The following is a 13,382-nucleotide window of genomic DNA, read 5'->3' as shown; positions in this document are numbered from 1 at the left end:
CCATTGCCTATGAGCGCTGCTGACCCAGAAACTCTTCTCCAAGGTTACATCCAAGGGTCAAGTTGGAGCAGACTTAGGGAATGGGTAGGACATGCATTTTTCCAATCAGGAGAGAGTCCACCTTTGGAAGAGTCATCCACTCAGGTCATCTTTATTAATAATCCCCTTTTATGTGTCCCGCACGTTAGAAAAAAGAAAAAGACACAGAAATTGCTTTGTGATGGACTTTCAGAGTGCCATGAACTTCTTGATCATAGGTTCATGGATGAATTTTTTTTTGTACCTGATATGTATAACATTGTCTGCTAGTTCTTGCCAAGAGGTCAAAAGAATAATGGAATTAATAATAGCCACCATCAGAGGGGTGCCAGGCACTATGCTAACAGCTTTATGTGCATTATCACATAGCTCCTATTCTCAAGGAGCTTTAATCTAGTGGAGAAGGCAAAACATTTACAGTGTCTGCCACATCCCGAGTGAGAAATGCAGGCAACCACACTAGGAGAGTCAGAGAAGGGATCTTCGGTTCTGTTCTTTCCCATCAGAGCTAGAGGGTTGAAGTGTCCTGGAGGGTTGGCTAGCATCTCTTGTAGCCTGTTGATTTGTGATTCTGTGTGGCATTATTATACTTGGAACGTCAATCCTAAGAAAACAAGAGGGACGCCTGGGTGGCTCAGTCGGCTAAGTGTCTGCCTTCAGCTCAGGTCATGATCCCAGCGTCTCGGGATCGAGTCCCGCGTCAGGTGTCCTGCTCAGCGGGGAGCCTGTTTCTCCCTCTGACCCTCACCCCACTTACGCACTTGCTCTCTCTCTCTCTTTCTCTCAAATAAATAAATAAATAAAATCTTTAAAAAACAAACAAAAAAACAAGAGCAAGTCCTTCCTGCTCCAAACACCAAGCAAATTCTTTGCTCCCTAAAATATTCATTCGTAGTGGTAATAATGATGATGTTAATGATAAAACTAAATAAAAATCAAATGAAAGAGAACAAAGGCTCACTTCCAGGCCTTTTTCTTCTCGTGGTATGCATTTTCTATTCACCTGTGTGTACCCACCTTTGCGTCTACCTATATGCTGATAACTCCTGGATTATAATCTCTAGCGCCAACATTCTCTCTCAAGATCTTCCCAAGAAGATCCAGACTTATATTTTTCACTGTCTGCTGGTCAGTCAACTCCTCCCAGAGTGGCTGCAACACCATGTAGCCTAAACTGAATTCTTATCCTTTGTCCCAGCCGGTTTCTCCCCTTGTTCGGCTATCACTGTTAATGGCCATTTCTGCTGACTCTAACTCAGAAATATTTATTTTCTTTTTTAAAAAAGATTTTTATTTATTTATTTTAGAGAGAAGGTGTGTGTGCAGGTGAGCAGGGTGGGGGGGAGCTCAGGGGGCAGAGGGAGAGGGAGAGAAAACTCCAGCAGTGCCTACCGCCTCTCTTCATTGTTACCTTCCATAGTTCAACATGTGTCTGCAAGTGGGTTTCATCCAGTCTTTTTTTTTTTTTGAAAGAGAACTTTTATTAATTTTATGTCCAGAAAATTCAACATGTACACTCAGCCCAGTTTGGTGGCCAATTCTTTAGCCTTTGTCTTTTCCAACTTGCCAATGCGAGCCACCGACTTTGGACCCAGGACGTTGTCTCCCCAGTGATGGTGGATCTCATCATATCTGCCATTGTAATTGGTTCTGATGGCTTCCACCAGCTTAACCAGAGCTCCCCTGTCTTCCGAGTTAACCTGTGTGAAGGCGACAGTGGTGCAGGTCTTCCTGTGGACCAGATGCCCCAGCCTGGCCTTCCCCTTGATAATGCAATAGGCAGCCCCCATCTTATGACACAGGGTGGGCAGGAAGACAACCAGCTCAGTGGGATGCACGTCATGTGCAATCTCTACCAGCTGCGTCTTCTTGTCTTCCACCAAGGTGGTGACAGTATTAACCCCAGCTCGAAAGACAGGCGGCCTCTTAGTGGGGACATCCGCTTTGCCGACAACTTTCTTCTCAGCCCAGGCCAACAATCTCGGTTTCTTCTCTTGCTCTGTCTCTGGTCTGTATCTGTGGGCCAGCTTAGGCGGTTGAGTAGCTGTTCACCAAGTCCCGGGTGAACTGGTTAATCCCGGGAGGCACTTCTAGACGTTTATAGAGAATAGCCCTTTACTGCTGCAGCCAGATGTAGCGGGGCCATTTGTCAAATGAGGTCCCTTTTGGGCTGGATGTCCTTCCTGTCTGATGCCAAGATTCTTGGGCCTTTTCTCAGACAAGGGACTGACCATCTTCTTGGCCTCCCACTTCTTTACAACAGCAGGGGCTGGGGCCACCTTCTTCCTCTTCGCCTTCTTTCCTTTTTGCATCTTGGGAGAGAGTGGGTTTCATCCAGTCCGATCTGCTCACAATTTCCCTAAACACAGAACAAATGTTCCCCACTCTGTACTCCCTCTACAGTAGGGTCGTACAAGTAAGACCTCCCTTACTTGCAATGATCTCTCCTCTGCCTACCCCAACCCTCCCCATCCCCAAGGCTTGGGCACCCCTCTTCTGGGAAGCCTCCCCAGTGAGATCTCCACCTGTGGTGTTTTCCACTCTGCTTCGGGTTCTCTGCCCAGGCGACAGCCCGACCATCTGGCCCTTTACCTCGATGGCTGGGCCTGGCCAAGCAGTGAGCTAGGGCCTCCCCCGCTTCTCCCGGCCCCAGCACATGACAGGGAGGGGATTTCCTTTGGGGCCTTAACTGGGAATTGTTCTCTTGCCCCACGTCAGGTGGCTGCTGGGGGAGAGTCTTCAGTAGTTTCATTTCCCTCGTTTGGAATGTGGTTTTTAAGAAAAGTCAAAAACAGAAAGAGGAGAGGCCACCACCCACATTGGAACCACTCAACCCCTCATGATGCCAGTCCTGGAAGAGCTTCGGGGTCAATGCCAAGACTGAGGGCAAGTGAGGCTGTCCTGGCTGAAGGTCCTGCTTGGTGTGTGTACTCCTCTGCTCCAACCATCTTGGGGAGCTGGTGGGTCTCAAATCACCAGGTCAGCTCCTCTTGCTCCTTGTTGCCCACCAGGTGGGGACTCACACAGTTCACAAAACGCTCCTGGAGACTGAGCCCATCAGCCACTAATTCCAGCGACTGGCCTCTGTGTGGACACTGCCTCTTCCTTTTCTGGAAACACTGACGGTATCAGCATATGATCAGAGATTTCAGGTAGTGCAAAGAGGACAAGATTCTGGCAGAAGTCTCCTGTCGGTGCCCGGGCGCGGGGAGCCCCGGGACGTTGAGGGGGAGGGACACACGCAGTAGGCATGGTCGGTTCAGGGCAGAGCTGGGGGGACTCATGGACGGACAGGAATGAGGCGCTGGAGGAGTCATGGGAGAAGCACCAACGACTAGTGGGTGACTCCAGAGGAAGCTTTGTGGAAGGGGCAGCATGTGAACTGCGTCCTTCCGAGATGGGACCGGGCTTGGGGTCAAAGACTGAAGAAGAGATAAGGAAGATGGTGTGTGAGATAGCGCCATGTCAAGGAGAGATTGGAGGAGAGATGATGGTATCTCTTCGTGTCTCTACAGGACTCTGATCCTGTAGAGTTCTGTCCAGTGCTGCCCCTGGCCAGTTCTTGTTCCGGTTCTGCCTGTCCTGGCGCCGGGGGTCCTGGCAGGCGGAGACTATGGTTTGTTCACCTTGGTGTGCATCCCCAGTAATACCTGGTCTAGCACCTAGTGGGTGCCCAGCAAATTTTTTTCTTTTTTCTTTTTTTATTGAAGTGTAGTTGGCATACAATACAGATAATATTGTATTCATTTCAGGGGTACAACACAGTCATTCATCATCTATATACATTAAGAAGTGATCACTGTGATAAGCCTAGCTACCATCTGTCACCATACAGGGTCGTTACAATATTATTAACTATATTCCCTATGCTGTATACGTCATCTCCCTGATTTATTTATCTTATACATGGAAGTTTGTGCCTTTTAATCCCCTTCTCATAACTTACCCATCCTCCCACCCCCTTCCCTCTGGGAACCACCAGATTGTTTTCTGTATGAGTCTGTTTCTGTTTGTTTGTTTTGTTTTTTAGCAACAAGAATTTCTTAAATGAATGATGGTTAAAGTGTCATTTGCTCCGGAGCGGTTGGAGAGGTTGAAGTTTTGAGAAAAATCACTTGTTGGTCATTGAGAAATCCTTTTTCATAATTGATGACTATAAATCCGAGTCCTTACCAAGGGTTCAAGGCCTTGCATGATCTGGTCCCGTTGGGGAATGTGATCAAAAAAGACATGACCACTGATCGACCCATGAGCTGGACCTGGATGCTTGCAGGCTCCTCACCCCCTCCCCTGTCCTGGGAATGTGGGTTCCACTTGCCTTTCCCACTCCCAGAGGCTGCTGCAAGGACAGAGCCTTGAGATGGTGACACGATGTTGAAAACACCTGCGGGGTATATGTGACTGAGCCCCGTTAGGTCCTCTTTATAAACTTTTAAGATTGGAGGGCGGGTCCAAGGATCTATTCATCTTGCTGCCGCCCAAGACAAGCCTGGTATGTAAGTTCCCTTTGCTATTATTAAAACTGCCACCTACCAAGCCATCTTCTGCCCAGGTATATTTTCTCTCAACAAGTCTGTGAAGTAGGTAGTCATAGACTTAATTTACAAAAGAGAAAATCAGGCTCAGGTTGATCACATGTTTTGCCTGAGGCCACACAGTAAAAAGTGTCAGTACCAAGTTGTTTTTAGTAACAGTTAGTGGTTTTTTAAAAAAAATTCTGAGTATAAAAGCATTACATAGGTACTGGAAAAGCTAAAGAGAAGAAAATCAAAGACAGAGGCACAATACAGAGACATCTCCCTATTGACATTATGGTGTGCTGCATCCCAAGCTTTTCCTATGCATAAGCAATATTTTTTAATATAAAGATCAGATTCCATGTGCTCTTTTTAAAACTTACATAAATAATTTATAACAATACACTGGAGTTGTTTTCCTATGTCCTTAAGTTTCCATGGATATGATTTTGATTAGCTCCGTAGTATTCTGTCACATGTTTGTCTATAATTAATTATCCAGTCCTCTTTCGTGTGGCATTATAGTACAGGTCCAAAATAATTGGTCCTTATCTCAAACTCCTGGGGCCAAAAGTGTTTCAAAAACCATAATTTTTCAGGGCACCTGGGTGGCTCAGATGGTTGGGCATCTATCTGCCTTCGGCTCAGGTCATGGTCCCAGGGTCCTGGGATCGAGTCCCGCACTGGAGCCCGCTTCTCCCTCTCCCTCTGCTGTTCCTCCTGCTTGTGCTCTCTCTGTGTCAAATAAATAAATAAAATCTTTTAAAATAAATAAAATAAAATAAAAATACTTTTATAAAAAATCATAATTTTTCATGATTTACAAGGGTAACACAGTGCATATGCCAGCTAATTCTTTCAACAGGGTCTAGAACCACACCCCCAAATCACATTAATATTTTGGCAACAAACGTCCATATCCACATTCAGTGGGCAAAAGATAAAGTGAACAAAATAGGCTTTTGTCAGCTCAGGTCAGGTTTTGCAACCAAGTAAGTTTGTGCCAAACTCACCAAAAAAATCATGGTTTTCAGAGTTTTTTGGATTTCAGAATGGTGGACTCCCATCAGGATTCGAAGCCTGGCTTGTCCCACAGCCTGACGGGGTTTCCCAATAGCTATGGCATTCTAGAATGGCAGCAGAAGGAAAGGCATAACCATGAAACAAGGTCCTGGCTGCTCAGGGACACAGAATAAAAAAAAAAAAAAATGGTGGGAGGATTCCTCAAACAGGGAGGGGTGCAGGCCTGAAGGCCACTCAGCTGTAGGACAAAGAGCAGGTTCCTTAGAAGCGAGGGAGTGCTTGGGAGAGAAGGAAGTGCTGGTTATGGAGACAAAGTGCAAAGTGCCACAAAGCACTGGTCAAAAGCTCCCAAATTCACTACACACACACACACACACACACACACACACACACACACACGTCAAAAGCTCCCAAATTCACTACACACACACACACACCTAGAAGCTCTACATGTTAAAAAGATTACCCCAGGGGTCCCCTTGCCAGGCCTCCTGAGACCCTGGGAGAGAGGAAAGAAGGGCAGAAGGCTCAGAAGCAGCCTGCTGTGGAAGGAGAAGGAGCACAACCTTGTTGACTTCATAGAGGAGTAGAGCCCTGGGCCCCATTCTCCTCCCCGTTCCTGTGTCAAGTGTGGTTTGCTGTCAAGTGGTAGCAGGTTCAGCCACAGCCGAGGGAGGTAGGGGGGAGAGGCGCCCAGAGAGCGAGAGGCCCGGTGGTGGGCGCCCTGAATCTGGAGGGTGATTTGCTACAGCTGCTTTCCGCTAGGGAACAGAATGAATGGCGGGGACTGGGGCTTCTGGGGTGTGCAAGGCATGCTGGGAAGTGTGGGTTGTAATTGGCAGTTGGGCAGTTTAGCCACAGGCTGGGGGCAGGGTGGGGTCCGCAGAGGAGGGGAGGCTGGTGAGCCGGAAACAGGGAGGAGAGATCTTTTTTTTCCCCTCACATCAGCTCACCAGAGGATGATTGACCTATCAGAACCAATTATTATTAGCCTAGCCCTGAGCGCAAAGGCTGAATTTAGGCCTTTTGCCACTCTGAAGGACATTCTTCCTCTTCACTGCTTCTCACCATAGTTACCAAGATCTGAGGCAGCCACGATGCATGTCCCACGCACATCTTGCAAATTCCCTCCTTCAGGAATCTCCTCTCCCAGGTTATTGTCACTACCCTCTTAGTGATTTCACTACTCACCTCCCCAAAAACCTGCCCCAATTAATCCTATTCACTTTATTATCTCTACTTATGTAAAATACCACCTAATTCTTCCAACTGTCAACATCTTAATGCTCGAAACATTATACTAAGTGACAGGGTGACATAGTACTTGACCACACGACCTTGAAAGTGCGCGGAGTTTCTCTTTGTAGCTCTGGAGTATTTTGAGTATATAGATTCAGCTTTCCAAAGTAAAAATATTTCCTTGCTATTGACCTCTCCCTTTAACACCTATTTAAATGTTTTTAAATGTTATGTTTTGGAGAGTTTGAAGTTATAGATTTTTTTAATTTATCATTCCAATTTTAGTATATGTGCTGCTGCAGGGAATGCTACAGATTTCTTATTTAAAATACAATTATCCGGGGGGCGCCTGGGTGGCTCAGTCGTTAAGCATCTGCCTTTGGCTCAGGTCATGATCCCAGGGTCCTGGGATCGAGCCCCACATCAGGCTCCCTGCTCAGCGGGAAGCCTGCTTCTCTCTCTCTTTCCCCCTCTGCCTGCCATTCCCCTTGCTTGTGCTCTCTCTGTCAAATAAATAAATAAAATCTTAAAAAAATATATAAAAAGAAACATTTCTTTCTACATGTGAAATAAAGAGCCCTTTGGCCTTGACTAAGAAAAGCTTTAAAAAAATAAAATAAAATACAATTATCATTAATCCTATGTTGGAGATGGTTGTATATTAAATTATACATGCATAATTATTATTAATTGAAATGAGAGCTTCAAGAAACTTTTGACAACTGCGCAAAATAATTTTATCTAAATTACTTTACTGTCAGTTGTTTCTCAAAGGAAAAAAATCATCCCTGCAATCACTTCTTGGAATTCTCTTGATTTTTTCAGCAATTTAAACTCTAATGTAGTCCTGTGTAGAGAATGTTACTATAGTTTTGAGTGTATATGTGTGTGGGTGCAGATAATTTCGTATTTTCTTTGGGGGTGGAAAAGGAAAACAATTTAAGCTGAGAAAATTCTTAAATATTCATTTTTATAAATTTTATTAAAGAATTTTGTTAAGCCAAAAAATGTGTATTTTATTTATATTAATTAATTAATACATGTATTAATTAAACTATATTAATATATTATCCATTTATTTTAAGTATACTATAAAGACAATAAATACACAAATATTTATAAATTTATACAATTTAATGTAAAAATTAATTATATATCTTTATATATCTATCAGAAAACTCCAGGCAGCTGGTATTCCTTGTTAAAGAGAAAGGGACACTCATTCCTCTGAGAGCAGAAATGACTCCCTTCTGTTTGGGGAAAAGAAGACCATGCACCCAAGACTTGGATCTACACTAGTATTTGCTGGATTGTTTCTGAGGAGTGGTCAGCATCCAAACCCCTCAACTATGTAGGGGAGTCTTTCTTTGCCTGGTCTTGGCAGGAAACAGAGCCCCATCCCTTGGAAATTAGGGTAGGACTGCATGATCCAGCCTCAACCAGCTGAATCTGTGCTAAGAACCACGCGTCTGGAGTAAGCGATGCAAAGAAGCTGACCGCTCCAGAGGCCACGGCAGCAGGCTCTGCGGTCTGAGGCCCTGGTGGCAGCGATGCCAGGGACAGCAGGCACAGTGACACAGCTCTCCAACCAGGCCGTCCCCTGGCATGACCACGGCTGTGGTTGCAGCTGCCCACTTCCCCTTGGTGCTGCTCATTTGCTCATCAGGATCTTCAGCCTTCACACTGACACCTACCTACTATCCTTCCAGGAATCCCTCTCCTGCTCAAAGGAGCCAGAATCAGTTTCTGTTGGGTGCAGTCAAGGATCCTTGCAGTCGGGCACCTGGGTGGCTCAGTCATTGACCATCTGCCTTTGGCTCAGGTCATGATCCCAGGGTCCTGGGATCGAGCCCCGCATCGGGCTCCCTGCTCGGTGGGAAGCCTGCTTCTCCCTCTCCCACTCCCTCTGCTTGTGTTCCTGCTCTCGCTCTCTCTCTCTGTCAAATAAATAAATAAATTCTTTTAAAAAAAAAAGAATAAGAACACATTAGGGGCTCCTGGGTGGCTTAGTAGGTTGGGCGACCGACTCTTGATTTCAGCTCAGGTCATGATCTCAGGGTCTTGAGATGGAGCCCCTTGTCGGGCTCTGCGCTGCCTTTGGCTCGGGTCATGATTTCAGGGTTGTAAGATTGAGCCCCACATCAGGCTCTCTGCTTAATGTGGAGTCCGCTTAAGACTCTCTCTCCCTCTGCCTCTCCCCCACTGCCCCTGCTCTCTCTCTCTCAAATAAATACATTCTCTCAAATAAATACATAAATCTTAAAAAAAAAAAAAATTCTCTCTCTCCCTCTCCCTCTGCTCCTCCCACCCCTCTCTCTCCCTCTCTAAAAAAAAAAGAAAGAAAGAAAAAAAAAAGAATAAGAGTACATTACATTCAGCTATGAGCAAAGCTGTTGGACTCTCAAGGAAACCAGGACTGCAATTCGATTGGCACAAGTCAAAAATTAGAGTCCACCACCATAGAAGGAAATGAGTTGCATGAGTGATAGAATTCTTTTCAGAGACAGTTGTATCTGATATTCTGAAATTGTGTTTTTGGTGGGTATACTTTAGGACAAGTTAGGCCTGGAAACACATTAAAGAACAAGAGTTATATGTTAGCCAAAACTTGATAATAAAACAGGAAAACTGAAATATTTAAAACAGGCCAAAAATATTAGTGGAAACATTAATAAACAATAAACTTTAAAAAAATTTTTTTATTGTTATGTTAATCACCATACATTACATCATTAGTTTTAGATATAGTGTTCCATGATTCATTGTTTGTGCATAACACCCAGTGCTCCATGCAGAACGTGCCCTCCTCAATACCCATCACCAGGCTAACCCATCCTCCCACCCCCCTCCCCTCTAGAACCCTCAGTTTGTTTTTCAGAGTCCATCGTCTCTCATGGTTCGTCTACCCCTCCGATTTCCCCCCCTTCATTCTTCCCCTCCTGCTACATTCTTCTTCTTTTTTTTTTTCTTTCTTAACATATATTGCATTATTAAACAATAAACTTTTATAGGTGAAATCATCTCAGCTCAAAATTGAGAGAATTGGCTTATGATTATGTGGTAAAATACTTGCAGTTTGGGTTATAATTACTATTTAAGCTATTCTGAAATAATAATTCTATATAATTATAATCACAGTTGTTATAATTGGAATTATTGACAAGAAAATAGTACTTTCTAAGTTTATAGTGGTTTATAGGTTAAATTTGGCAATACTGAATTTAAGATCATTTTAATGAAATGATCCTTCTTTCAATCTTAGAATCCCTTCAATCATACAGATTGTGATGACTGGGTTTTTTATTACTTGGGGTAAGTCAGATGTACTCCCAATGACTGGAAAAGGAAGCAGGTTTGGGCAGCAGCTTAATTGAAACAGGGTTTACTGGGCGCCTGGGTGGCTCAGTCGTTAAGCGTCTGCCTTCAGCTCGGGTCATGATCCCAGGGTCCTGGGATCGAGCCCCACGTCAGGCTCCCTGCTCTGCGGGAAGCCTGCTTCTCCCTCTCCCACTCCCCCTCCTTGTGTTCCTTCTCTTGCTTTGTCTCTCTCTGTCAAATAAATAAATAAATAAAATCTTTAAAAAAAAAAAAAATGAAACAGGGTTTACTTAAGATACCCAAAAGGTGTAGCACTCTCCAAACTCATGTAACTTTAGAAGAAAAAGAAAAACAAACAAAAAGAGCAGAACTGTTTCGAGGAGGAGCCACAAGGAATAACCATTCTACTTGGAATCCATCGCTAACCTCCAGTGGCCCCCAGAAGTGTGCCCCTGTTTTCGTTCTGCCAGCCGTGTCTATGAGGAGTGCGAGATGGTCCATTGGCAGGAGGAAGCAAAGACGTTTAAGAAAAGCCTCCCTACTTGACTTGTCCTGGAAGGGGATGAAGGCATCCTGGGAAGTTAGGAGTGGAAAGGGTGTCAGATTGTAGGTCACAGGGATCAAAGGCTGAATGTGGAAGGAGAACAGAGATCCAGAAATCAGACCACCAGCCTCTCCATGTCACGAAAACGACCCTGAAGTGGAGAGATGCAGCCGGTGGGGGGGAGATCTTCAAATCCTCAGGCGGGCTGGATGTCTGTCCAGGTAAAACCAGACTGTGTGACAAGCTCTTTTAACCAGAGGCAGAACTTGGGCTCCAGAGTCACACTCTGGCTCTAATACTCATGCTTCAGCACGTGGCAGGAGGAGGAACTTGAGCAGAGACCTATCTTCTTTGGGCCTCGGCTTCCCCATAGGAAAGGTGCCTCTCACACAGCAAGTGCTCAATAGACCTTAGCTATTATTATTGCTTGCTGACAATTTCATCTTCCAGAGAGCAGAGGAAGTAGGAAGGGGAACTGCCACTCTGGGCCTAAATTTGGCCAAAAGGAGGAATTGGTTGGCAGAGTGGAAGTGACAGAAACCTTGCGAGAAAGCAACTGTGTCTTGAAGTTTGCGATGGTGAGTGACAGCGCACAGGGAGATGTGTTCCCTTGATTTTAATAATTGAAAGAAAATACAGGGCTTGAGACTTCAGAAAGACGCTCAAGAATTTAGTAACTTCTTAAGAACAGTCACTTTACCCATAAGATCCCAAGTCAGTGAAAAAGGGAAAGGAGCTTAAAGAAGCCATATAGTTACATATATGTTTGTACGAGAAAGGAAGCCTAAGATGAACAGAGAGGTGCATAACCACTGGTGAACACAAGGACATGGAACGGATGCCCAACACACGTCTGAGAAAGTGAAAGCGTCACATGAATAGAGGCCCATTAAGGGCCCCGTAAAGTCATATTCAAAGCAAAAAAGGGATATGCTATTTGTGGTCAATGCTGTCATGTTGGTGGGTGACAAAGAGAAAGCAGAACTCCTCAATTTGTGTTTTGCTTCTGTTTTCTCTGTCAGCGGGAATGTTCTTAGAACAGAAACACCCAGAGGAAAAGTTAACTCAAGGTGGGAGAAAAAGGGGCAAGAGACAACCCCAGTGTCTCTATACGAATTCCAGGAATCTGACCAGAACAAATTACCTTCCAGAGTGTGGGAAGATTTGTGAATGAATTACCCTGGAAGCATTGTCTAAGGGACAGACCTGTGGAAGCAGGTACTCATTACAGTGTTCAAAACAGTGAGAGAATTCAATTCCACACACCACAAGTCATTGTGTTTATTCTGATTTCCAGAACCAAAACGGATTATTAATGAATGGTTTGTGGGCACCTCAAAGGGGCAGTGGTCCCAAGAGTAGTGTAGGGGACTACACAACATTTTGATCTTTGCCGTCTTTCCCCAAGGAGGTTTGCAATGCAAACACTTCAAATGAATTATGCCAACATTAATTTTCATCAGGAATGTGTTTTCTGGAACAAACACCAGGTCACTTTAATGCTTTGATCATCTTTCTATGACATGGAGACATTTCCATTTTATGTTTTTATGTTTAGTCAACTGAAACATTTTTTCACCAGGATCAATTCTTCTTCATTTAAATTTTTAAATTTTGTCTCATTGCTTGGTTTCTTTATCTATGTCCGATCTATATTAAATTTTACTAAAGTTTCTATCATTTTAGGTGACATTGTGATTGCATCCCTGCCCCTCACCATCACATCTATTTCCTTATTCCAAGTGACTACCCCAGCTTTTGTCCAGGAACCATATCTCCAACAGGCAGTATGGGAACTTTGAGGGAAACTAACCCCACGCCTGGCTGAAGCAGTGAGATGTTATTATGGCAGGAGGTAGGACATGACTTAATTCAGGCCAATGAGGTTTGAAAAAGCCTTTTGTGGGGGCTTCTAGGGAAGCAGTTCCCTTCTCTTCCTTGCCTAATGTGGTATGAAGATGTGAAGGCTAGATGCACTGCAGCCATTTTGTTGCCATGAGGAAACCTCGGCTGAGGGCTAAGCCAGCACACAGAGGAGGCCAGGACCTAGAGGCCTGCATGGAAACTAAACTGACCAAACTACATCTGAAGGAGCTATTATGGACTTTACAGTTGTAGGAGCCATTAAATCCCCTCTCTGCTCCCCCCTTTTTTAGCTAAGTTTAGTTAAGCTTTCTGTTCCTTGCAACTGAAACTGCCTTAACAACTCTTATGAGTTGTTTCAATGGCCATTTTGGATATAATTTTTCTTTGTTTAAAGTTTATTTATTTTTAGCAACCTCTACACCCAGCGTGGGGCTTGAACTCACAACCCCAAGATCAAGAGTTGCATGCTCTTCCGACTGAGCCAGCCAGGTGCCCCTACAAAGTCCAAATTTTCTGCCTCAAATTTTGCAGGCCTTAATTTTGTTAAAATTTTTATTTTCAATGTTTAGTTAAAAAAATTTTTATGTTTCATTATAAGCAATTGTCAGTTTTATTTTCTATTGATTGGGTCTGTCAGTGATAGTCATTATGAATTGGATAAAAGATTAAAGGTAGTTTATATTTTTTGGCGAATTCATGAGGCTATTGCAAGCAGTGAGTCAAAAAAAAGGAGGGAGAGAAACGGGTGGAGGGGATTGCTGCAGGCATAATGTAAGAATCTAAATGCATGCAGCAAAGAAAACAATCAACAAAACTAAAAGGCAACCTGCGGAATG

The 13,382-nt window shown here is 44.2% G+C and overlaps 1 pseudogene; it reads right to left on the bottom strand.

Moving 5' to 3' along the window:
- Nucleotides 1-1,556: 1,556 nt before the first annotated feature.
- On the bottom strand, nt 1,557-2,351 carry LOC116633555 (annotated as a pseudogene).
- Nucleotides 2,352-13,382: the final 11,031 nt, after the last annotated feature.

The sequence above is a fragment of the Phoca vitulina genome, unplaced genomic scaffold, assembly GCF_004348235.1.
Source record: "Phoca vitulina isolate PV1807 unplaced genomic scaffold, GSC_HSeal_1.0 scaffold8, whole genome shotgun sequence".
Lineage (NCBI taxonomy): Eukaryota > Metazoa > Chordata > Mammalia > Carnivora > Phocidae > Phoca > Phoca vitulina.
The sequence above is the reverse complement of the archived record's forward strand: the minus strand, read 5'-3'. Positions and strand labels throughout refer to the sequence as shown.